Source organism: Ambystoma mexicanum, chromosome 10 (assembly GCF_040938575.1).
Source record: "Ambystoma mexicanum isolate Mex_15411 chromosome 10, UKY_AmexF1_1, whole genome shotgun sequence".
Lineage (NCBI taxonomy): Eukaryota > Metazoa > Chordata > Amphibia > Caudata > Ambystomatidae > Ambystoma > Ambystoma mexicanum.
In genome coordinates, this window is record NC_090932.1 from 1,157,322,763 (window position 1) to 1,157,349,073 (window position 26,311).

The following is a 26,311-nucleotide window of genomic DNA, read 5'->3' on the forward strand; positions in this document are numbered from 1 at the left end:
GACCGGAACTTTAGGGACGCTTCGCTACAATAAGGCCTTCACTAAAAGAAGTAAACAATGGGTGATCAAACCAGTGTTTGAGGATATGCAATATGAGTTTATTGAGAAACTTATTGTTGACGTCCTAGATAGGCACATAAATGGAGTTGTGAACGAACCTGTGCAGGGGACAACTGCATTGCCACCCAACATTGCATCTGTTCCATGTCCACCTAAAGAAGAACTCATTGAGAAATACACATCACGGTTTAAATGATTGTAATTTCATTGTCTGTTCTCTCAAGTCTCCTCATGTCGCAGGCCCATTGAATATGTGTATCTATCCAACCTTGTTCATTTGCGCATTAAATTAAACCAAACAGTAATATAAATCATTTTTCAAAAAATATAGAATGTCTCCGTATTTATGGTTCTGTGTGGCTGCAAAGCACGCAGACAAAATGCAAAGATGGAGTGTAAATTTCAAGTCCTGTGAGAATGCCTTACACTGAATGTAGCTAACTAGGAATGTGTGCTCGTTCAAAGTGAAGGTCAGCTGCTTTGATTTTTTCTCGGGTGCCAGAATGGCACACGACTCAGTATAAGGTTCTATTGTATTTTGACCTTGACAGGCCGGGACCACGTAAGAAACGATAATGAATATAATTTCAGAAACGAAAGCCATTTCATGTTCGTTCATTAGAAGAAATAACGTCGGCATAGAAGGAGTGGTATTTCGGGGCTGCCCTACGCACAGACGCAATGGAAAATGCAAATATAATGTAAGTAACTCTTTAGATGAGTTTATACCGCAATTTAATTACTATACAGTTGCTTTAAAGACGGGTTAAGTTGTACTTGTTCGTTCTATGTGGCATGTTGTTTTGTACCGCGCACTATCTTGGGGAGAACCGTCTACTTTTACGGAAGCACCTCAAAACCTTTGCTTCTGCTTTCTCTCTCCCTCTCCCCTGCAACAACTGGTCCACTGTCTGCGATCTCGGTCCTGGGCCCTTCCACTCTCCACCTGCACTCCCTGTCAACCCCTGCACTGAGGGACTGTCTCAGTATCCTACAGCCCCCCCCTTGACGTTTAAAACCCAGTTGCACTGTCCTAGCTATGAAATAATTTACCGACCGAATATATAAAATGAATAATTTTAATAAAGATCTGATGGTGAGACTAATTTCATTGTTTATGTTTTTCAAACAGGTACATCATGCATTACTGCATGAGTCACGAGTACCAGACACCGGCGGACGGCTTCTTTAACCGCCAGTTGCTTCTCCGCGTGAACAACGTTACCACCCTGACCATTTTATGGGACGATCGCCAAGTACAAGTATGCCCTTACGCGGTACTAACGGCTAGATGCAACATACAGACCGTTGTGGTGGCCTAGTGCCTCGTTGTTGGAACAGCCATGCGATTATCAGTGCGACCGAAGAGCTTATTTTATCGTAAACCAACACCCTGTTTACTGCACACGAACATCGCTTGCCTCAAGACAAACTATTTTGGATCGAGAGCAAATAAAAATGAAAATCGCTGAATATTCTATAAACATTTGATGTCCAATAAATGTACTTTGCCAAATGTACAATCTTGCAGTTTGCTTTTAAACCACAGTTTGATATTCCGAATTGTGGCGCTGTATTGTGAGATGATCTAAGACCCTGTGTACAGCAAAGGAACATCGCGTGCCTCAAAACGAACTATTTTGGATCGAGAGCAAATAAAAAAGAAAATCGCTGAATATTCTCTAAACATTTGATGTCAAATAAATGTACTTTACCAAATTTACAATCTTGCGGTTTGATTTAAAAGTACAGTTTCATATTGCGAATTGTGGCGCGCTGTGTTGTGTGAGCTGATCTGTGTTGATTTCCGGGTTCTGTGTGGAGTCGCGTAGAAGACGCCTGGGCGCGTTTGCCTACGCAGCACAGTCACGTCACGGATAGAGGTGGGGAATATGAATGTTTTGATAAAGTCTGTTTCAGGGGCGGGGGATTTGATTTAGTGCCGCAAAAGCAGGTGAGCCAGGGCGATGCGGCAAGTGATAGGATTATCAGAAAATGGCGGCTGATTTCGAGTGCGTTAATGGACGAAAAGTCGGGTAAGGTCCATAGGAAAGTTTTCTACGATCTACCGAGTTATGCTTAAAAACACATGGCCGAACCGTAGGGACAATAAAAAAAAAGTCCCGGAACTCTCCTTTAAATGAAGGTTCTGCACGCAGATGTGGGGGGATGGTGTTCCATAGTTTAGATGCTTGTACCGGGAAGCTAGCTCCACCCGAGTTGTGGAGTTTAAATCTCGGAATGGTTAAGGTGTTAGTTTGGGCTGCTCTAAGAGGTCTCGAGGCGAAGTGTGGTGTGAAATGGTTAGTGAGGTATGCTGGAGCAAGGTTAGCCCTAAACTTTGTGTGTGAGGGCAAGCATTTTCAGGGATATTCTATGCTTGACTGGGAGCCAATGTAGGTTACGTCTGGTCTCAGATATGTGTGCTTTTTTGGGGATGTTAAGGGCAGCTCTGATTGCATTGTTTTGGACTACTTGTAATGTATTGATATTTTTGTAGCTGGTGCCCAAGTAAAGGGCGTTGCAGTAGTCTATTTTGGAGAGGACTAGAGCTCTCGCGAGAGTGATACAGTTGGGTGCGGATATGAATGGTCTACATGCAGTAATAAGCTTGCAGGTGTAAGCAGCTGATGACGCTACTGCGTTAGTTTGTTTAGAGAGGGATAAGGTAGCATCGATGTAAATACCAAGAGTTTTAGTGTTATTAGAGACTGAAATGAGGTTGCCATCTATGGTAAAGGCTTTGAATAAAGGATTGAGATTTTTAAGTTTGGCATGAGTGCCCAGGATGATCAACTCAGTTTTATCGTCATTGAGACACAGGCCATGGTGTGCCATCCATGCTTGTATGACGGAGTAGATTTCGTTGAGGGTTGTGCTGTCTATTCCGTAGTCACCCGTGATAGGAAAGAGTATCTGGGTGTCGTCCGCATAGTTGGTATACGTAACACCCAGATAGTCTAGGATATCGAAGAGGGGTTTCGTGAATATGTTATGCTCCACCGCAGTCACCCCCGTTGTGGGGCGATTCTCAGACATCCCTGTCATCGTCACCATGCTCTGTGTGGATGGAAGGATCCTTGGAGGCCTTCACCCTCCCCCTCCCCAGGTCCTTGGGGGTCGGCCTGAAGCTGAGCGCCGGCATCCTCTTCTTCTGGGCTCTTCCAAACGGGTTTGCACGAAGCCTCCCTCCTGGGAGGAAGAGGCACCCTGGCAGTCAGGGGATCCCTGGGCTGGGTCCACCCCTACGGCATTCGAGTGACGCCAGCACCACCTCGGTGGAGGGGGGACGATTTTGCCTGGTGCACCTGCGCCTTCACGGAAAAGCCGGACCCCTTGTCCTGCTTGGCCTTCTCCTTCAGTGACGGGTAGGACCACTCGTCTCCTTTGGCCTGCTCAGTCGCTGGTAGGCTGGACACAGTATCCTGTTTGGTCTTCTCCGGATTCTCTCTCAGCTTTCCCGGGTTAGCCGACTTCCTCTTGGACGAAGAACCAGAGTGGTGAATAGAGATCGATGCAGTTTGGGATGACTATCGCGCCCGGACCGTCCCGGGCCCCTCAGCAACAGCAACCCGGATTGAAGCCGACTCGCAGTGCTTGGCCTTATTTTGTGCCCCCACGGGTGGAGCACCCACAAAAGACTTAGAAGCCCACTCAGGTTTGCTGGATCCGGGAGAGGCATGAGCCTGGGTACCACCCAGGGGCAGAGGCCCTGGTCTGCAGCCACGACTCCAACCATTGGTGTCGATTCTTCATCGTGTGCTTTGAGAAGCCACGACAAATCACCCAATCCTCTTCCTTATGCGTCGGGTGCAGGCAGCACAGACACTGGGAATGTTTGTCTTCCATGCACACATTCCGCAAACCATAGTCGGAGCAAAGCTTGAAGAGAAGTGCCGTCCTTCTCGTCCGACATGATCCACGCGGTGTAGGCCTGCAGAACTTCTGCAAGCTTCCAAGAAGACCACCCAACGATTTCTGCCCTTGAGGGGCGAGGAAAGATGCCGAAAAAACAGGTCCCCGTTAATCCGAAGAATAAGCGATGGAGCACATGGGCTCGATTTCCTATCCAAAAAGCAAAAAGCTCGAAGCGCGAAGCATGAGGACTCCCAACACTTGAACGTGCGGTAGAAATCTGAAGACGGCTGCCAGAGGAGGGCCTTAGGTAGAGGGCAGTCATTGGCTGGGGGCAGTATGACCCAGAGCTCAGTGATTTGATTTATAGCAGAAAGTTTAGAAACAAAACAAACTGTTTTTTTCTTTTACCGAGGATTCCCAGCCTGTGAATGCATGCCAGACCCCATGCTGGAGAAGTATAGGTAGATAGACTGCATAGTTGTGTTCATGATTTCTCACTCTGGGGAGGCGCAGTTGGTAATCGTGGCTCAAAACAAAGCACTAGCAATAATACTCTGGGTAAAGTAACATTAGTCTTCCAGGCTTGTGCATCTATTTAGATTCACATGCTATGGACAGATCCGCAAGCAGTGTTTTTTTGTTGGCAGGGGTTGGGGTTGATGGCATGGTAGAAACATTGGACAGGACTGCCTGACCCACTAGTGAATGTGCTTTTGTCTGCATCTATACAGTAGTGTGTTGTGAACATGTTTCCTCTACTCTCCGTTACTAATTTTTATTTACTGCCTTGTGTTGGGACATAGCCTAAACATGCAAATGATGCCGCTGTCCCTCGGGTGGAGTAGCACCTTGAAGTTGAATGGCATGTCTTCTGCGCAATAGTATAACTCTTATATGCAAAGCACAATCCATCTGGTAATGCTGGATTTAGTTACGAGACAACCTCCTTGTTCCTGTGCAAAGAATACTATAAACGTGCTTAATTTTCTTGGTGCTCTCCAGGTAGAGCATGACTGCTCTGCAACTTTCGTGACCATTGCTTTTGAAAAAAATAAAAAGCTGTTAACTATGGTCTGCCTAACATGAAACTTTGACATGAATTTTGGTGAAAATCTTGGATGTGTTCTAAAAACCTGGTTACAAATAGTTCATCCCTGCCAGCATGCACTTCACTCACTCCCCTTGAGGTGACTGCGATTAGCAAAGCTGAAAGTATCAGCAAGCGGTGCAGCATATTGTGAACAGTCAGGAGGTCTCAAGACCTTCATATGCAACATTGTACCTCGAGTTGTTAACGTGCCTTTCAGTGTGAGCGAGTGGCAGTGTGCCTCCAACCCCAACCTGTAATGGTATGTTGCTACGGTTGCCTGCACAGGGGGGGGTGGGGCCGAGACTGGTCCTCAGTTTAACCTATCCTTTTGTGGCGTTGCAACATTGCAGTGCTATCATAACCTTTTTTGTTATTACATTACCATTAGATCTTCCAAGCCCCCTGTTGCTTTGGACTGTTGGTCACGGCCATTCTAGGAATGGTCTCATATGTAGCCTGCATGTGGAATAAGGCACATGCACAATGCCATCATGACCACCAGTTTCACAACATTCTGCACGGTTATTGACGCAGACTGAAACGGTCTGGTTATGGTTCAATTTTACATGCAATAGCCTCTTCTGGCACTTGCGGAGCCACAACGCTTGAAGATGCGTCCTAAGAACACACAAAGCAGCATTTAGAATCTTGTTCCAACATATCTTTTACACATGTCTAAACCAGTTTACCAAAGGGAAACTCTCCATATAATGGTTTATTGATTAATGTGGCTTCGGTCCCTAGGCAAAAGTCAGTTACCCACAACCAAGACAAACTTGGTTATATAAACAAGAATAAGCCGGAAAAATAGATCGCAGCAGCGAGCGCTCAACCCGCTGAGCTAAGTGTGATCTGCAGATCGAATCCCGGCAAGGCCAACTCAGTCTTTCATCCTTCTGTGGTCAATAAATGAGTACCAACATCGGTTGGGAAGATTAATGTATGTAAATATGTTCTTTGTACAGCGCTTTGGATTAAGGCGCTATATATCTCAAAGCCCGCGGTAGCGGCCGTGTACTTTTGGTAAACTCATAGGAAGAGCACTTTTTCAGTGGCTTATAACTTAGCTCCCCTGGACGAATCCTCACCAAACTTTGCAAAAAAAGAAGTATATGGCCGGCTCTGAATTTTTTCACCAAGTTTGGTGAGGTTTCGTGCAGGGTAGTTATAGGGGGGATGCCACACTTTATTTTTCCTCAGACTGAATGGGGAAAAACCTTGCGCACAGTTACAGCACGAACGGCTGGACGGATTTTCACCAAATTTGGACCAGGAGCAGTGGCTTGGGCCAGAAAGCGTGCTTTTGTGCGTTTGGTGGAAATCCGACAAGTAATTTCTTTGTAAAATACTGAAATGTATGTCCTAAAAAATTTGTGATATCTGGGTCGGCTCCGCTGACCCATTCCCCTGTTCGCTCAACGGACAGCAGTGTCATTGGATCGCAGTACGGCGTGGTGTCGAAGAAGTTTGGACGCGGCCGGTGGTTGGCTGGAGAGAAGCGTACTGTGCGTCAACATTTTTTGGGAAAGCCGCCACATTGTATCGGAGGACAGTGCGGCGGCGGAATGGTCTGGAAAATGTACCGTACGCATTGTGTTGGCGGCAATAAGGGAGGGAATGGCTGGGGGAGGGAGAAGTGGTTCATGCGACATATGCAGGCTAGTATTTTCTGTGGTGATTGGAGGTAGCTGGCGTAACGGTCCCTTAGCTTCTGCTGCCACCTGTTTGCAGAAAACTCTTTTTGTGGCGAGAGGTGGAAGGTCATTTGCAGATAGGGAGTGAATTGCACATTACATAGGTTGGGTGGGAGCGCGGGTGGCGGTGCGCTGCGGATGGAATGTGGTAGTTGGGCACATGGGTGAATGAAGGTGCAGTGGGTCTGTGGAAGGATTACACTATTGGGTGCATGGCCGAAGCCCATAGCCAGTACGCTGTAGGGAATGCACTGAGCAGTGTAGGGCTGCAACATACACACCGCAGGAAGGCATGTTTCAGTTTGCATCCGGTACAGGGTGGTGCTTGCATAGTGCAGTGTGCGCCGATTAATTGCAGTAGCATTAGTGCTGCAAACTGAATGTGGGTAGGTTGGCAGTGACAGTACTTTGTGAATGGGAGTGTTTACGCCTATAGTATGTGTAAGTGTATAGAGGTGCAGGAGAGAGTTTTCTTTCCACGTTGTGTTAATTGTTGCAATTTGTTGCTGCATAGCTACATGGTGGTGAACAGGTTGGGTAGGACTGCTGGTGGAAGTGGTGTGTATGTCGATGGTCGTAGTTGGTGAAATGGTGAAATTAATGGTGGCATTACGTTGCTGTAGGTGTGTTAAAGGACTATGCTGTGTGCAGAATTGTTGAAGTAGGCCGAATGTTGTGAAAATGTGGTTAGTGATGCAATACTTTGTGAATGGCTGTGGGTAGAGGTGGTGGTGGATGTAGTATGTTTGTGCATTCTGTTAAGTGTGACCTGTGTTCTTGATTGGGTGTTTTATGGTGTGGGGGAGTTGGGGCGAAGTGCTGCTACCTACTTGTGGCACGTTTGTGCAAAATGGCAACTACCCACATGGGCATTATGCTAACCATTGCCATTTGTTGCTGCGTAGCGCCATGGCGGTGTACAGGTTGGGCAGCAGTGTTGGTGGCAGTGGTGTCTATGTGGATTGTGTCGCAGTTACTGATATGAAGACATGCATGGTGGCATTACGTTGTCTTGAGTGTGTTCAAGGCCTACACTATTGGATGCATGGCCGTAGGTCATGTATTCAAGAGCCTAGGCCTTCAGGACACGGGACAGCAGTAATGCATTTTTCAATGTGCATGAGTTAGAGGGTGGTGACATGTAAAGAATGGGCGTGGAGCACATTTAAGCTGTTATAGGCAACTGTTGCAAATAGATTGTGGGTAGGTTGGCAGTGGCACAATACTTTATGAATGGTAGTAGGTATGACCATAGTATGTGATTCAAAGTGCACAGGGATGCAGGAGTGTGTCTTGGTTGTACATTATGGTAGCTGTTGCAATTCGTTACCGCATAGCTCCATGGCGGTGCCCTGTATTTGGAGATGCTGCAATGAAAAGTCACGCTGTGTGGGCACTGGGTGCAATGCTTGTATACTGTCGGTATGTTACAGGGTATGGTTGAAGGGCAGCTTGTGTGCTTGGATAGTGTGCTGTGTACACAATGCTCAGTATGGGAAATAATGTAAACATGTTTCGTTTACGTTGCCAGTGAAACAATCCTTTGTGAGTGGAAGTGGGTAAGACAATAGTATGTGAATGAAAGGGCGTAGGGGTGCCAAAGACAGTGTAATGTTTATACATTATGGTAACAGTTGTATGTAATGATGTGCATGTCAATTGCTGTGTCGAGGTTGGTTTGGAGTGCTGTTGCCAGTGGTGCATATGTGCATAGTGGTAGTTGGTGATATGCTGACATGTATTGAATTACGGTGGACGGAATGTGTGGAAGGAGCAGACCCACTGGAGCAATGCAGGTTTGGCAGTGTATGAGGCACAGGGTGGTGATCTTTGGAGAATGCTTGTGGAGCACATTTTCCAATGTGCTACAGCAGCACAAGTGAGTTGGAAAGCGTGCATTGTGCATTCTATGGTTATGGTGATAGTTGAAACATGCTACAGTATTTGGTGTGCGGCAGGAGATGGTGCAGTGAGAAGTTGGGTAGTGTGGCCACAGGGTGCAGTGCGTACGTAATGCGAGTATGGAAGTGGGTATGGTTGAAGGGCAGCTTATATGTGGTTGATTATTCTGCTGTGTGCAGATTTATTGAAGTAGGCCCAATGTTGTGAAGGTGGTGTGCATAGGTTGGCAGCGACACAATAGCGTGTGAATGTTAGTGCGTAGGGGTGGTGCAGGCTGCGCTATGTTTGTGGCTTCTGCTAAGTGTGACATGTTTTTGTGAACTGGTGTTTTAGGGTTTCGGGGGAGTTTGGTAGAACTGCCGCTTCATATGTAATGTTTGTGCATAATGTTATAAGCCTACATGGTCGCTTGCTTGGATGTATAGTGTTGTGGTGGGTGTGGAAAGGGTTGCAATGTGTGCATAGCCAAAGATGTGCTGAGGGTGTGTTAGGATGTTTGTGGATGCTGCAATAGTGCATTCTTTTAGCAGAAGTTTCTGGTGGAGGGGCTTTGAAATCAAATGGAACGTGAACTGAGAGTGTTTGACAGTAAATAAGGAGTGCTGTATAGAAATGACAGTGTGCAATGCAGAGGTTTTGTATGCGATTGGTGCATGCATGCTTTGAAATGTGACAGCACCCAATTGGGGGAATGCTGCAAAAAGTGATCGTGCAAAGGGAAGAAGTATTGTCAGCGCTTCACTGGGCTGTGGCCTTCACTGTAGATGGGAAAACACACGTGCACATCCTCCCGTTATGAGCAGGGTGGAAATGGAGTTGTGGGAAATAGGGGATTAGGAGTTTAGGGCGTGGTTCACAGAAAGGGGCAGTACTATTGCATCACAATACTGCGTCGTGAGGGTGGCCGACATGGAGAGACGCACAGTGCTTATCGTCAGTGATACCTTTGTGTGCCATCTGCACAGGTGTTGCGTGCCAAGAGGCGTTGCTGGTAATTTCGGGTTGGAAGGAGTGGACGCTTTCTGGGCCCGTCATGGCGACTGCAGTTTCGGCGGGATGGTTCGCACATATGTGGCGTCCGTCATGAACGAGGCCTGTGTCGTGGTACACTATGGAAGTGTACATTTGGGTTACATGTCATGTGGACGATTAATCTGTCTCCTGAAGAGGTTGTTGACCGCAGAGATGCATATTTTTCCTACTGCCAAGGTGGTTTTCTCATGCATAACACCAAGAGCAGTGTGGGTCCATGACGGTGTCACCAGCCAGAGGTCGGAAGGTGCGTTATAAACAATTATGCAGACTGCTGGCATGTTCTCCACGCACTATGAGATCATGAGGTCACAAAATATGCAGTGGTTCCGTAGAAATGGCATTTGAGCGCCATTGGCAATGCAGTTTTCCTTTACACTGTGCAAGAAGCATTGACTAGAATGTTGTAAAAATGTGAGGACAGGCAACCAGAAACGCATATGAAGAGAAAATACAAAAAGAAAAATGGCATATACGCTGGAAGACTGAATCCCCTGCCCAGTTTCATATTGTTTACCACCCCCCACCCTCACTAGCACGAAAAGGTAGCGCACTATTCAGTACTTTCAGGATTGCACGTGCCACATCCTGGGTGGCTATGTGGATGTATGCGGATGGAGAAATCGTGCATACTTTCATTGAACTTTGTAGTGGACGTGCTTGGGAATGGCACGACATTCGTACTGTAAATGTGTAACAGTACATTTCAAGTGTTGTACAGCAGTGACAGTGTTTGATGATGGCGGCTTTAATGAGATTAGTGGATGCGTGTGTGCCTATTTACCCATAACCCAATGAAGTAGAGCTGCAAAGAAGATAGTGCAAAGGGAAGGATTGTTCCAGTTTTACAGGGGTGCGGGCCACGCGCTACTTTGGGAGGGGCACGTGCCAAAATCTGCTCTTTACACCACCTTGCCCAATTGCCATGGCAGTGTGGGGATTAGCCAATCAGGTAGTGTGGGTGTGGTTAACAGGAAGGGGAGGTGAAACGGTTGCACATTATACTCAGCGTACTGAGGGTGGCTGACATGGCGAAACGTATTGGGTTCCTTGTAGGTGATCCCTTTGTTATCGATCTGCACAACTATGCCCTGCAAAGAAACTTTGACGGCAATTTTGGTTTGGAAAGAGTGGACGCATTGTGGAATGCTGTGTATGAGTGCCATTTCTTCGACATACATGCACTTTGCAAAGACCTCGCCACATTTCCTCTAGTAGATGTTATCGTAATTCATTACAGCAGCATGCATATGGGTTACCTGCCTTGCTTATATTTGTTCCGTAGACTGAGGAGGTTGCTGGATGTCGTGAGGACACTTTTCCCACCGCCAAGGTGCTTTTCTCATCTATAATACCTCAGAGTATGGCCTACTGCTCATGGATGTCCAGACGAGGGAAGGTGTCACATCAACAGAAGCATGTACACTTTGTTCGCTCGGGGAATGTTCTTCTGCAACAATGACCTTATTACTTGTGGAAATGCAGAGTTTTTCCAAGAAAATTGCATTTTGTTGTCATCCATTGGCAATGCAGTTTTGTTTGCTCGTCTACAGGATGCAGTGAAGAGTTTACTGAACTAATGTGCATAGAAGAAAACACAAAAGGAACTAAGACAGAAAAAAGGTTTTTGTAGAAGTATCTACACCAAAAAAATAAAATTAAAAATGACTCTTAAGAGGCGCCCCTTACTACAAAAGCCCCCTGCCCTGGTTGCAAGTTATTCCCCCACGCAGCACGAAAGTCACATGCAGGGATTTTGCAGGTGGCAGCCACGAAAATGGAACTGTGGGGATTGTCCAATGAGTTGCTGAGGATGTGCTGCAATAGGAGGGACTCCTGCTGCACTGGGGACCGGCCCTCGACCTACTTGGGGACCTGCACGTGCCACATTCGACGCTCCTCACCATACTGGCCTATGGAAATGGGACATTAGCGATTGTCCTATCATGTGCTGCTCAGGGTGTGCGTCAGAGGGAAATGTGCCAATAGGAAGGACGACTCCTGCTTTACTGGGGCACGGCCCTGGCGTCTCCCTGGCAGTACTTGGGTGACGCATTCTGCATTTGTGAGCATGCCGCCAATAGAAATGGGACTATGGCCGTTAGCCAATCAGGTGCTTTGGGTGTGCATCACAGGAAAGGGAGGCATTCACTTTTTCCATTACTTTGTGTACTGCGGTTGGCAAACATGGCAAGGCGTACAGTTTTCGCCGTGGGTGATAGCTTTGTGGAAGATCTGTGCATGTATGCCCACCAAGAAGACAGGTCTGGCAATTTCGGATTCGAGGGAGTGGATGCTTTGTGGAGTAGTGTCGAATCGTGCTGTTTCGGCGGACTGTTTCTAGAATGTCGACGCGTGGCCTCTTCGTAAACTGTACATTTTGTGATCGTGCACTTTGGAGCCTTCTTTTTGGGATACATGCCTTGTTACCGTGTGTCCGTCAAATGAAGATTATGATGAAAGCAGTGCAGTGCTTTTTTCCTACTGCCAAGGTGCTTTTCTCATGTATAGCCCCCTCGAGAATAGTGTGAAAATATTCCAATGATTCCTGTCGCCAGCCAGAGGTCAGAAGGGGTCTCATCAACAGAAGCATGTGTGACTTCTTAGTGCTGCTGGGATGTTCTACTGTGAGAATGAGACCATTGGTTCGAGATACATACACCCTTTTAGGGCAAATGCACCTTTAAAAATAAATAAAGTTGTGCTGGCTCTGAAAAGAACCTCCGGGATCTAACGACGTCCGCTCCCCCGGTTCAAAGTTATTCCCCCACTCCCGCATGCGCCCAGCATGAAAAGTCTACGAATATTGCTATATTTGCAGTGTGGCACGTGTTACATACGCCCCTTTTGCAGATAACTCAGAAATGGGCCTGACGACACAATGGGATTGGGTAACAGTTTGTGCGTGTGGTGTGTACGGACAGTCTGTGCTACACAGTGTATTTGTGGACAGAAATGCAGAGGGTGCAGCTATGGCTGTGTGTTTCACGAGGCACAGCGTGCAGGTTTTAGGCGATTCCGACATACATTGCCTGAAAGTAAATGGAAAACCCTGCGGTGGCTACTCATTTTGCAATCTATGATGTGAATGTGTAGTGCTATGGAGTAGCTACAATGAAGTGTCTGATTTTGGTTTCTCTGTGCGACACTTTGGTGGCAAGCAATCATGCCGATATTACTGTTCATTGTGCAGGGAATATTGCACAGCGTGTTACACGAGTTTCAGTGCCATTTGCGATGAAGGGGCACTTTCCCAGTTCATGTGTTTGTTTCAGATCTTTTGCATACGTTTTTACTGCATTATGCAGTCACGGATGTAGGAGCATCATTTTCTATTTGGTCTGTGAATGCAGACAGCGCTGTACATTGCAAAGAAGAACTAGTTACTCTTACCTTGTAACGTTCTTTCGATGGGATGTTCCTCCGACGTATTCCTTATCTTAGATAGAAATCCTTCAGCTTTGCTGGCCTCGGAAAATTTTTTCGCCAGAGGGCGCTGCGCGTCGATGATCGCCGAGTCGATGACCCTCGACGGCCTCCGTGCCGACGTCGACGTCATCCTGCCTATAAAGGCCGCGCGCAGCGTCCGTTGCTCAGTTCCGTTTTGTAGTCCCCAGTAATGTTTTTGGATTAGACTAATCACCTTGAAGGAGCATAGGCTGCAAACCCACAGGAAGTCATACTGCGGGGATGGATGGGAGGGTCGATAAGGAATACGTCGGAGGAACATCCCATCGAAAGAACGTTACAAGGTAAGAGTAACTAGTTCTTCGAAGGGATTGTGTCCTCCGACGTATTCCTTATCTTAGATAGACTCCCATAGCAGTGGTATTGTGACTGGAGGCGGGAGTAATAAAAGTTATGTTACCCTTCCAGAATGGACAGAGTGTAACACAGCCTTGCCGAATCTAGTTTCTTGACTAGAGGAGGAATCCAGGCTATAGAATTTGGTAAATGTATGTGCGGACGACCATGTGGCAGCCGCACATATATCTCGAATTGGCACCCCTCTTTGAAGGGCTGAGGATGTTGCGATACCCCTGGTAGAATGAGCCCTTAGATTTTGAGGAGGCTCCTTTCCTGCCAATTTGTAGCACTCCAGAATGGCTAAAATAATCCATCTGGAGATGGTTTGTTTTGTTATTGGAAGGCCCAACTTATGTCCTGCATAACCTACAAAGAGTTGGTCTGCTTGTCTGATCTTAGCCAATCTGCTGATATAGAAGCTCAAGGCTCGCTTAGGGTCCAGCCTGTGCAGTCTCTCTTCCTCCTTCCCCGGATGAGGAGGAGGGTAGAAAGAAGGTAATATAATCTTCTGAGTGATGTGAAACTCCGAGACTACCTTCGGGAGGAAGTTAGGCTTCACCTGAAGAACAACTTTGTCCTTGTAAAAGATTGTATGTGGAGGTTTACACGATAAGGCTTGCAACTCGCTAACCCTTCTAGCAGATGTCAATGCTATTAGCAAAACAGTTTTGAGGGTGAGAAGCTTCAATGAACAAGAGTGTAGTGGTTCAAAAGGGGCACCCTTTAGGAAGTTTAAAATTAGGTTTAAATCCCATAAGGGAACTTGAAAAGGTTTCGGGGGATAAACATTAGTTAATCCTTTTAGGTATTGTATTACCAATGGAATTTTGAAGTATGAAGGCTCCTCTGCAGTGCGCTTAAAGATTGATAGCGCTGCGAGATAGCCCTTAATTGTGCCAACCTGTAGGCCTGAATTAGCCAGGTAAAGTAAGAATGACAACACCATAGGTGTACCACAAGAAAAGGGTTCAATATTCTTTTCTCTGCACCAGCTGCAAAATTTGTTCCAACGGCAGCGGTATAGAGTTTTAGTTGCCGGCCTTCTGGCCGAAAGCAACACCTCCATAACATCATCCGGAAGGTCCCAATCCTTGTACCTCAACCTTTCAGACACCAAGCGTGAAGGTTGAGGGTCTTGATGGCTGGATGGAGAACCTGACCTTCCTTCTGCGAGAGAAGATCCTCTCTGTATGGCAGTCGAATTGGAGGGCAGATGGACATGTCTAGAAGGTCCGGGTACCACGTTCTCCTGGCCCAATCCGGGGCAATTAGGATCATGGTCTTCCGAAACCTTCTCAACCTCCTGATCATTTGAGGAATGACAGGGACCGGAGGGAACGCGTACAGAAGTGGGAACTCCCAGTCCACTACGAACGCATCTCCTAGAGCTCCTCTCGGGGGAAATTCCCTTGAGCAAAATCTGTCGCACTTCCTGTTGATACTGGTGGCGAACAGAACCACTTGAGGGGTTCCCCAAAGGGCGAAGATCTCTTGAAGGACTTCCTGAGCTATCTCCCACTCGTGAGAGACTGTGCTCTGCCTGCTCAGAGCGTCCGCTGTCAAGTTCTTCTCTCCGGCTAGGTGAATTGCCGATAGAGAGATTCCTTCCTGAATTGCCCAAAACCAGAGCTGCATCGCCTCTCTGCACAGTGGTAGTGAGCCTACGCCTCCTCTTTTGTTGAGGTAGTGCATGGCCACTGTATTGTCCGTCATTATTAGGACGTTTCTTCCCCGTACAGACGGCAGAAAAGCCTTCAGCGCTAGTCTGATGGCTCTCAGCTCCAACAGGTTGATATGTAGTCTGGACTCCGATGGAGACCAACGACCGCTGATGGTCAAGTCGTTGGCGTGAGCTCCCCACCCCGTGAGTGAGGCATCCGTGACTACTGTTATCTCCGGCCATGGTTGCCAAAACATTTCTCCTTTCAGGATGTTCTCCCGACAGGCCCACCACTGAAGGTCTCGGGCTACTTTGACCGGGATCCGAAGGAGATCTGTCATCCTTCCTGAGAACTGTGACCACTGAGTTCTCAGTGCCCACTGGAGGGATCTCATTCTCAGGCGAGCCTCCGGCACGAGGAATATGCAGGATGCCATGAGGCCTAGCAACCTCAGAAAGTCGTAGGCTGGGAGATATTGGGCATTCTGAAATCTGATGACCATCTGCAGAATATCTCGAGCCCTCACCTCTGGTGGCAAGGCTTTTCCCAGGGAAGTGTCCAGGACTGCTCCAATGAATTGGAGTCTCTGTGATGGTATCATCTGTGACTTCTTTAAATTGAGGGAGAAGCCCAGCTTGTGAAGGAAGTGGCAAACATAATCTAGTTGTCTCTGAGCCTGTTCCGAAGATACAGCTCTGATCAACCAATCGTCTAGGTAAGGGTAGACATGAATCCCTTCCCTCCTTAGACTTGCAGCCACAACCGACATTAGCTTGGTAAAGACCCTCGGGGCGGAGGTTAGCCCAAATGGCAGAACTCGAAATTGATAATGAGAGCTGCCAATTGCGAACCTCAGGTATCTCCTGTGCCTGGGATGGATCGGCACATGGAAATAAGCGTCCTGGAGGTCTAGAGATACCAACCAGTCCTGAAGCTGGAGGGCCTGAAGGATCTGAGAGAGAGTCACCATCTTGAACTTGTCCTTTCGGAGGAATTTGTTCAATTCCCGTAAGTCTAAGATGGGTCTCAGTCCTCCGTCCTTCTTCGGTATTATGAAGTAGGGGGAGTACCAACCCTTGTTCCTTTCCGCTACAGGTACCAGTTCTATGGCACCTTTCTCTAGCAGGTCTAAAACCTCCTGCAAGAGGAGCGGATCTGGAAGCTTCAAAGGGTTGTTCCCCGGTGGATGACTCTGAGGGATATGTAGGAAGGGCAGGCAGTAACCTTGGGCTACTGTCTCCAGAGCCCAAGCATCTGACGTAATAGCCTGCCATTCCGTCAGATGGTGAGTTAACCTGCCCCCTACTGGTGTTCTGTGAGGGGAGACCTCAGAGTGGTTTTGAAGCGGCTGATGCAGTTGCCGAAGGTAAAGTGGCTCCTGCTCCTGCGGGTGCGGCTTTCTTTCCCCTACCCCGTCCACCACGGGTAAATCTTCCTTGGCCTCTTTGAGCCGGTCGTCCCCTGCCCCTTCCATATGAGGAATAGTAACGAAAGGACCGTCCTCTCCACGATGATCCCGAAGGACGAAAGGTATTCTGACGGATAGCAGCTCCCAATGACTTGGCTGCTGCCTTGGACGTTTGCAGTTTCTCCAAACTGTCATCCGCCTTCTTTCCAAAGAGGGTAGAACCGTCAAAGGGCATATTCAAAAGCCTGGTCTGCACGTCAGAGGCAAAACCAGACTTCCTCAACCACGCATGCCTGCGGATTGTGGTACTTGCCGCCATGGCCCTGCTGATACTGTCAGCAGAATCTAGGCCAGTTTGTAGGGTCTCGCACATCGCATCTTTACCATCCCTGATGATGTTTAAAAATGCGTCCCTTTCCTCTCCTTCTTGGAGGCAGTCAGCCGCTGATGAAGCGCACTCCCAAAGGGTGTGGCTGAACCTAGCGAGCGTACAGGTCGCGTTAATAGACTTTAACGCCATGCTACAGGCAGAAAAAACCTTCTTAGCCATGGCATCATATTTTTTGTCATCCCTATCCTGCGGAGCAGTGGGGTATGCAGATGTGCTGCCTGATGAGGTTGCAGCCTGTACAACCAAGCTCTCAGGAGTAGGGTGTTTTGACAAATATTCAGGGTCAGAACTAGCCACCCTGTATTTTGTTGACAGTTTTTTATTTACTGCCGGGATAATTTCTGGCGTTTCCCAGTTTGTCAAAATCCTTCTCTGTAGAGCAGAGTGAAATGGAACCACAGGATCCTCCTGTGGGCCCTTGTCCAGTATGTCAGTGAGGTCATCCTGCTGAAAGGCAGGAGAAGGTGCAGACCAACCCATAAATTCTATGATTCTAGACATCAGAGCTCTATATGGAGTCTCCGCATGTTCTCCTGGGTCTGGTTTGATAAATTCTGCTTCAGGAGAAGTGTCCAAGCCACTAGCTTCCTGAAGTGCATCCTGAAGATTTTTTAATCTTCCTTCCTCAGAGGCGAAAGTCTCTGGCTCTGGTGATGTGGTCCTCTGTAAATCAATATCTTGGTCTGAATCCTCCCTTTCCTCAAAAATCGAGGTTAAAGGGGGATACATTGGTTTTTGGAATGGTATAAACCCCATTTCCAATGCAGAAGGAGCCATCATCACAGGCCTTGAAAACGTCGATGTCGTCGACACCGACGTGAAAGTACTCGAAGGCGCCGTGAAAAGCGTCGAGAAATGTGTACTAGGCCTCGAAGAACTCGAAAGGATCGGAGTCTTGCTCGAGAACGACGTCGACGTTCTCGGCGTCGAGTCGGAGGTCTTTTGTCTAACCGTTGGCTGTGGAGTAGCCGTGGTTCTTTCCTTCACCGGCGTCGATATCGGCGTCGACGTCGGCGTCGACTCGATCGACTGATGCGCCGATGAATCCTTCGACAACGGCGTCGATGGCGCCGACCTCTGTTTCGAAGGAGTTTTCGACGATGGCGTCGATGATGCTTTATCTCCCGATGGCTCGAGGCGCTTTCGGGTTGACTTTTCCGCCGGGTACTGCGACTCGCGGCGTTTAGATTTTTTGGGTTTTTTACCCGGGGTATCACCCTCAGCTGTCTTCGAGGGGGACGAGGCCGCTTTCTCGAAGACGCTTAGCATCTTTTTCCTGAATTCCTCCCACTCAGCTTGCGAGCTGCGTTTTGTGGGGCAATGAACTCTCTCAGGAGAACTCGACGAAGATGACGAAGGGGATCTCCTACGTCTCTTCTTCGAGTGTCTCGATGTCGACGAGTGGTGGGAGCCACTTCGTGATCTAGATCGAGAGTGTTTTTTATGGTGAGGAGACGAACGTCTCGACTCTACCGAAGAAGCTTTCGAGGAAGTTAAAGTTGACCTACCTCTCTCGAGCTTCCCCCTACGCTCCTTCAAGGCTTTCGCCGTCATGGAAAGGCATTCCTCACACTCCGAACTCTGGTGCGTGATTCCCAGACACCACAAACAGACCCTGTGAGGGTCCGTCAACGACATTTTCTTCCCGCAGTCTCGGCACTTTTTGAAACCGGACCGAGGGGTCGTCGGGTCGGAGGAGGATGCCATCGATATCGAGGTAAATAGTAGTTATTATATACGTTATCTTGACGAGAACTGAGCAACGGTGTTCCGAGGCACAACGAAGCGCGGAAAAACGGAACTGAGCAACGGACGCTGCGCGCGGCCTTTATAGGCAGGATGACGTCGACGTCGGCACGGAGGCCGTCGAGGGTCATCGACTCGGCGATCATCGACGCGCAGCGCCCTCTGGCGAAAAAATTTTCCGAGGCCAGCAAAGCTGAAGGATTTCTATCTAAGATAAGGAATACGTCGGAGGACACAATCCCTTCGAAGTGTATTTCTGCTTTTCTTTGACATGCGCCAATGACATACTTAGCCCTTGGGAATATGACGTTTCACAGCACGAATACTGTTCATCAGCTATAACGTTCATCTTAGTATGCCAGCAATCCCAATTTTTGTATATCGCCTCTACATTGGTTTGGTTCCCTTCTTGAAAGTATTCATACTTATTTGTAGTTCATGTTGCGCTGTGACTCTTGAAAACGCTCTGCAACAGGTAAAGAAACCTACTTGTACAGCGACCCCCTTTCTAACTGATACCACTACAGTGTTTCCCACACTGCCACACGTCTAGCCGTGCATTTGTGCATTGGTAACTCCGTTGTTGATCTGTGAATGCCACTTTATTTACCTTTTGTTCCTTTCCCAGTTCATTTTCATTTATCATGCTGTTCTCACACACGCCAAAGAAGGAGCGACAGCAAAGGTCAGGTACAGAAGGGGCAGCACCTACCTAGATACTATAGGGGACGTGCCAGGAGACCGAATTATTGCTTGGCCCTCACGTAACGTAGGCACCAGTCATTGTAATGCTCCCTTAAGGACGGTTCCCACACACTTCGAAGTACCTTCCCTCTGTACAGTAGTGCGTTCCAGAACATGCACAATATAATGCCCTTTGCCGGTTAAGGGCCTGTAGTGCGGCACATGGTTTTCTAAGGTTGTTTTACAGCTCTGCTGCCCTACAGGAGTGCACCTCTTGTTGCCCATAGCAGTTATGAGCAATGCTGTACATTAAAGTAGGATACGTAATTGTTGAAAGGGCGGTAGCCTGCCCACTGGTCCCCTGGGCTTTCATTTCAGTTGTCGTCACATGCAGTATAACCACTTTATGCTATGCCATTAGTGTTAGGGGCAGCATTCAAGGATATGCACACATTGTGGAATACAAGAATGTTCACAACAACGGGAAACACAGCTTCATTACATGCAGCAGGAAACCATTTAGTGTGTGCGACGCATGCAGCTAACGCGCTTTTCTAACCACCACTAAGGTTGTTTGCGCTCTGCATATTCTGCAATTTTTTTTATTTGCCTTTGCATGCAGATTGTGTTTGATACAACTCTATCAAGACATCTGAAGGGACTCTCAGAATTCTGTGTCACAGGAGATTTGGAGGTGTTCCACAATATGTGCCTAAAGTACAGGCCAAAGAGATTGCATTTTGGCACAGACGGGATGAAATATAGGACATTACTAGCGGTATTAGCGCATAACGGGAATGTAGGCCGTGAACAATCGAGGACTGTGGGAAACTTTGGGATGCTTCGCTACACAATGGCCTTTGCAAAAAGAAGCAAACAATTGGTGGTCAAGCCAATATATGAGGAAATAGAATTCGATTTTCTGAAAGATCTTATTATGACTGTCTTGGAGATACATACTCACGGAATCGCACACAATTTTATTCTGAGGACACATACATTGCCACAAAACATTGCCAACGTTCCCTGTCCACCTAAAGCAGAGCTCGTGGAACAGTTCACTTCTCGGTACAAAGGATTGCCATCAGTTTTTTTGATCAACAATGTTTTTATGAAGTGTCCAAATAAAGCATCCAATTTGTCTTTTGAAATCTATCCTCTTTGTCAATTTTATTTTTTTCAACAAGTACCATTTTTACAAATGCCATACAATGTATCGCTGTGCTTTCACACTTCCCAGTTTCGTCGAGCTACTGTGGGACCTTAAATGATCGTGGGAGGACCAGATGGATAACATTATGAAAGCAACTTTGTGGTTATGCAGTTCCCTTACCAAACAGTTGCCCAAATAGCTGAATAACTACTCGTCCCACAAAAGGGATGAGACCTAGGCTAGAAAAGATACTCGGCACGCAAGAACTACTGAATGTGTGCAAAACAGCGCATCAAAGTGAGTTGTTGGTGAGAAATAGAAGCACTCTGACCAATATATTCATGGGGGCATGTGTTGGGGGTCATTGCTAATGTAAGGAAGGAGTGGGTCGGTTGAGTCCCTAGCCCCCATACATTATACGCGAAAGTGACATCCTGCTCTCGTGCTCGTATGGGGCGCCTCCTTTTCCCTTCTGCTCCCATGGGGAAGAAGGCCCCGACATAAGCAGAGGTGGAGCCATTGCTAGACACACTTGGACTCCATTTTGTTTACCCTCGACTCCAACTTTGGACTAGGCTGCATTGTGTCATTGCAAAATTTCCCCTACCCCACAGCAGTACCGCTAACAGAGCACTGACACCCCCCACATTTTTCCTCCTGTGCCTGACAAGTCGCTTTCTCATGGATGCGCCGAGAAAAGATGTTGCAAACTAAGAATGTATCTTCATTCTGAGTGAAGGTCACTAGCTTTGAATTTTGGCTTGCGAGCTGAGGAAGCCCACGTATCACATACAGTAGAAGGTTCCATTTTTTTTCGACCTTTAGAGAAAGGGACCATTCCGAAAGGAATTGAATTAAGGGAGGGGGTGTAATAACGTCAGATATAAGGTTCACCATTCAAAAACTGGTCAAAGGAATATGTAATTTCAGTTTATGAAAAATCATTTATCTGAACAGAGTCTGCGTTACGCCAAGAGAATGGAAATGCTGAATATAATAGAAGTTTGACTTTTGACGATTTTATAGACCAACGAGTAAACTTATCATTAGCTGACCGTTATTGCTGGGTTACATTGTACTCGTTTGTTCTGTGTGGCAAACTGCATTGAATTGCATGTACAATCTGTGTGTGTACTGGACTTTCTACAGGGCACATGGGCAGTCCAGCATCGAGATGCATGTAGACCACCACTCAGTTCCCCCAGGTTCAACGCTAATATTGAATTAAAATGCCGTCTATGTGTTCCTCGAATTGTAGCGTCTGCTTCTGCATCCCATTTCGAGCTGAACATACTCCATAGCACTATCCTCCGAAGCAAATTGTAAACTAATTTCCACGTTGTTTTCTCTGTGTTCCCATTGTTTCACGTCTGTGTTAATCGTTGGTTTTAACATGGGCCGAATTAATGGGTAAAATGACAAATTGTAATAAAGATCGGCTACTGAGACATCTGTGTTATGTTTTCAAAACAGCTACAGCCTGCCTTTCTGCGATTGTCATCGATTCCAGATACCAACTGACAGGTTTTTCAACCGGCAGCTGCAGATACACGTCAATAGCTGGATATCGATTACTTTTTTGGGACGATCGCCACGGGCCAATATGCCCTTACACAGTACCAGCGATTAGGAGCAACCTAACTGTTTACGGTGGCCTAGCGCCAAGCTGATGCCCAAGCCTTGTGATTCACAGTGCGACCAATGAGCTTCTTTTACCCAAAAGGGGCACCACGTGACTCATGATAAACATTTGCGGATCGAGACCGAAGAAAAAAATAACCCATTTGATTGAATATGGCAATCGCCGGATGTTCTCTGAGCGTTTATTGTGAAATAAAAGTACTTTACAAATTGTACAGTCTTGCTATTTCCTTTAAAAGTATAGTTTTATATTCCGAATTGTGACGCGCTGTGTTGTGAGATGTGTGTTGATTTCCGGGTTCTGCGTCACGTAGGTGATGACTGGGCGCATTTGGTTACGCTGCTGAGTAACGTCCTGGAGATAGGCGGAGAATATCACTAGGTTTGGTGAGGTCAGCCTCAGGGGCAGGGATATGATTTAGTGCTGCCAGGGAAGTCCACCTTGGGCGATGCAGCAACAGATAAGATTATCACAAGATGGCCGTGCCCTGCTGCCTGATTTCGCATGTGTACAAAAGAGGAAAACTACAGTAAGGTGCATAGGAAATGTTTGTACGATCAATCAACGTATGCTTAAACACACATGCACGAACCCTCGGGACAATAATATTTCTGAGCACACTATTCCTTTAAGGATATGCCCAATGTTGGCTGAATATATGTTAGTTAGTTGGATATACATTGAACCAGTTTTACCTTTCAATATATTCACAAAATATGATATCACCAGGTATTTGAATTCTTGAATTTTTTTAGCTAAGGCGCCCATAAAGAATGTATTCTTGAGCTTTTGCAGTTTCCAAGAGCTGTATGAGGGAAACACACCCAACAAGTGTCTAGTGCAACTTGACGCCCATTTCATACTATACCCACTAGCCGCAGGGCACACTGGGCCTCTCAATCCTTTATTTCAGGTTTCGCCAGGCAAGCTATTCTCTAAAAGAATGCAGTGGGGTTTGTGGTGGCGATTCCAAACAGTTTAAAAGTGGAATAATTATTAAAGACACATTTGTTCTCTCTAGCTGCCCCAAGGTTTCCCCAGGGGTAGGATACTTGACCCAGGTTCAACAACCAAAGCCAAGTAAACACGGAATTGAAAGACAAAGGGCTTTGCATCCAATGTTATCCTATGGAGGACGCAACAACAGTTTGTTTACTTACACCGTCACCCCAGCTCCCCAATAGCCTCCCACCCAGACTACTGATTTTTCCTGGTTGCGCGATGGATTACCCGGGTGAGGGAGGGTCCAGTTCATCGCTTGGGACACCACCTTTCACGGTGCAAACCACTTCACGGTATGGAGGAAGGAGAGTTCCTGCGACTGTCACCACTTGCAGGCGATGATGGGCGATCTTCCAGTCACTGTCAGAAGCAGCTCTAGAATAGGTTCCCTTGATGCTAGGGAGCTGACATTTCAGGAGAAGGTGACTTGGCACAAGCTGCCGACCACTAAAGCTCTTGGCTTGAACGTGGAATGACAAGGTAGCCCACGAGGGAGCTGGTCAATCCAGTCAGTCAGTCCAGGCGCACTACCCAAGGGTTTTGGGGCATGCAACCTCAAGTAGCGTTGAGACTAGTTTGTCCACATTATTCAAAGGGCTGAAGCACTGACAATGGTCTGCGGTCTTGCAAAGGAGCAGGGCTTCAACAGGCCAGTAACTGGAGAGGATGCTAATGCATTGCAGATGTCAGCGGGCTGCTCTTCGCTGTAGGATTCTTGACTACAACGTCAATCAAGATGGTCTGCAGGAGGAGTCCTCTTGGCCAGATTCGGAGCTGGACGCAAGTCCAAGCTCACCAATGGAACGGATCTGCCACATTCAAACAGCCTGTAGTTAACCAATCATGGACAACTACTGGTTTGACAACAGCCCAGCAGCAGGATGTAGACACCTTTGGTAGTCATTTGTGGTAAACGCAAAAGTGCATGCTTCCACCAGCTTCTCTTCGGCACATATGGTTGCCGGCCAATACACAGTGAAGGAGCCATCCACCTCATGGGTGCAGCAGTGAGTGTTTCCGTGGGACTTGGTTTCTCTTTCCTGCAAAAATCACAAACCCTTCAGCATACACTTGCGGGACTCCGCTAGCCCTCCCTTCATCCCACCCACCCTCCACTATCATGATTGATGTCGGAACTAGGCAGTTGACCCAGCATAACTTGTACCCATCTGCCCTTGGGCTGGACCCAAGTATTACATGTGTGGATATTTTTATTATTATTTCTCAGTATTTATTCTGACCTTGGTTTAGGCCTCAACTCTTGTGCTCAGACTAGGGAAGTTTCCCCAAGCCAAGATGGAGGAAGATAACCAACATGCTGATTGGTTCCAGTGATAACAAAGACCCTTCAACCAACATTCTAAACTGCCTTTCATTAGTTTAACCAAAGTGGCAGGTCATGTTTTCTGAGCTCCATTTAATTCAGGCCCCATGAAGGCAAGCAGGAAGTTTAGGCTGTTTGTACTTCCTGGACGAATGACAGAAGTGAATCAGGAGTCGGGAAGGCAGCGAAGGAGAAAGCAACTTCAGCAACAGAAGGCAGCAGCTACGTTCTTATTTGCTCTTGCCATCTTATTTGAGACACTTCCAGGATTGAAATCAGGAGTTCAATTTTACGAAGGCTGTGTACTCATACATGCCTTAGAGAAGTCGATGGTTAAATAGAAACGATTCCAGGCAGCGTGAGTGAGAGCAAATAATGTGACATCGACTAGCGCGGCAACAGTGCCAACTAGAGGGTGTCTGGTACTGCAAACTAGCAGTAAGATTTTATCACTTTGTTTTCTAACTTTTGACAAAAATGTTTCTGGATGCAAGGTTAGCGCAGTATTAGGAATGCGACCAGAAAATATTTGTAAATAGTTACTCTTATTCATTCTTGAAAACAAAAGCAGAGATTCAGGAACTGAAGAAGCAGAGTTATGCAGAAGCATATGTAAGCAACAAAGACTTAGGACTACACTTGGAAGGGTGATGGAAGCAAAGAAACAAACTTTTGAAAACCTTATATTTTTGGAGTGATCAAGACAACTGTTAAACATTTTAAGAAGAGGTTATAACTGAATTTCACTCGTATTGAGAGGAATTCTGCAGATATCCTCCTGAGCCAAGGCCTGGAATCTTAACTGTTATTTTATCCACTTCCCCTTTCCCTTGGGGGTGTTCCGGGCTCAGCAATGTATAACTTGGTTGAGAGCGTAACATCTTGGAGGGACTGTGGGGTTCAGCAGTTCCTGAGGACATCTTGGATGTCAGAACTGGTGAGATGGCCAGGGATAACTCCCTCCTAAGCAGTTCCCCCAGGACAGCCTTGTCTAGGCTAATGGAAAGGATACCTTCTTTGAGCACCGTCCAACCCCAGTTTTCCTGGTCGCCCCAGCGCTGCCAGGTCTTGCCCAGGCAGTCTGCAGCAACCACCAGCTCAGACTACAGCGTCCCTATTACTGCAGTGGAATCTTGCTGTTCTGTTCCACATTACATTTTTCTCCCCACAGTGCTTCTGGGCTGGGACTGCATCACCACGTCGCTTTTCTTCCTGTAGTGCCTCCCAACAATATTTGTGATTGTCTTTTCCGCAGACAAACTTGCTTGCTCTATAGCGGGTCCAGGCTGCAGGTTTCATCTCCCAACAGGCATCAGTCTCTTCTATGGAACTGCAAGCACGACTCCATAATAAAATATATATTACCTGCATAGGCTCGGCCCACTCACCCACATACCAGTCAAACGAATCAATTACACACACCTAAAACACACATAATCTCATCCTATAGAATACAGCGGAGACCCAAGCAAAATTCAGACCACCCGTTCACATAATCTGACACTTCTGACGATCCCACTCCCCTGACATTTTATCATGGCACCCATTCTCTCACCGTATAACTATGGGTTGCTGCCAGGGACCTCGCCACCCCTACCCACCTTCATGCTGGCTATAAATGCACAAACACATTTTAGAAATCCTTTCTCCTCTTACATCTTGCTACTTTCTACCGAAGGGCATTCAACCACACAGTGCTTCGAGGCCATACCAATAGCAGTAGGTGCTATACAACTCACAGAACATGAAAAGTGAAAACCAATTATTAGTATAAAAAAGGTATCCCCAATGCACTACGCTCTGATGTGCTGTGTGCAACTGACAAGATACAAGAATTGCAAAGAGAAACAAAGTTTC

The 26,311-nt window shown here is 47.1% G+C and overlaps 1 protein-coding gene across 1 annotated transcript in view; it reads right to left on the minus strand.

Annotated features, from left to right (window-relative positions):
* Positions 1–26,311, minus strand: part of NCAPH (non-SMC condensin I complex subunit H) — a 742,114-nt gene that overhangs the window by 25,177 nt on the left and 690,626 nt on the right. The window lies entirely within an intron of this gene.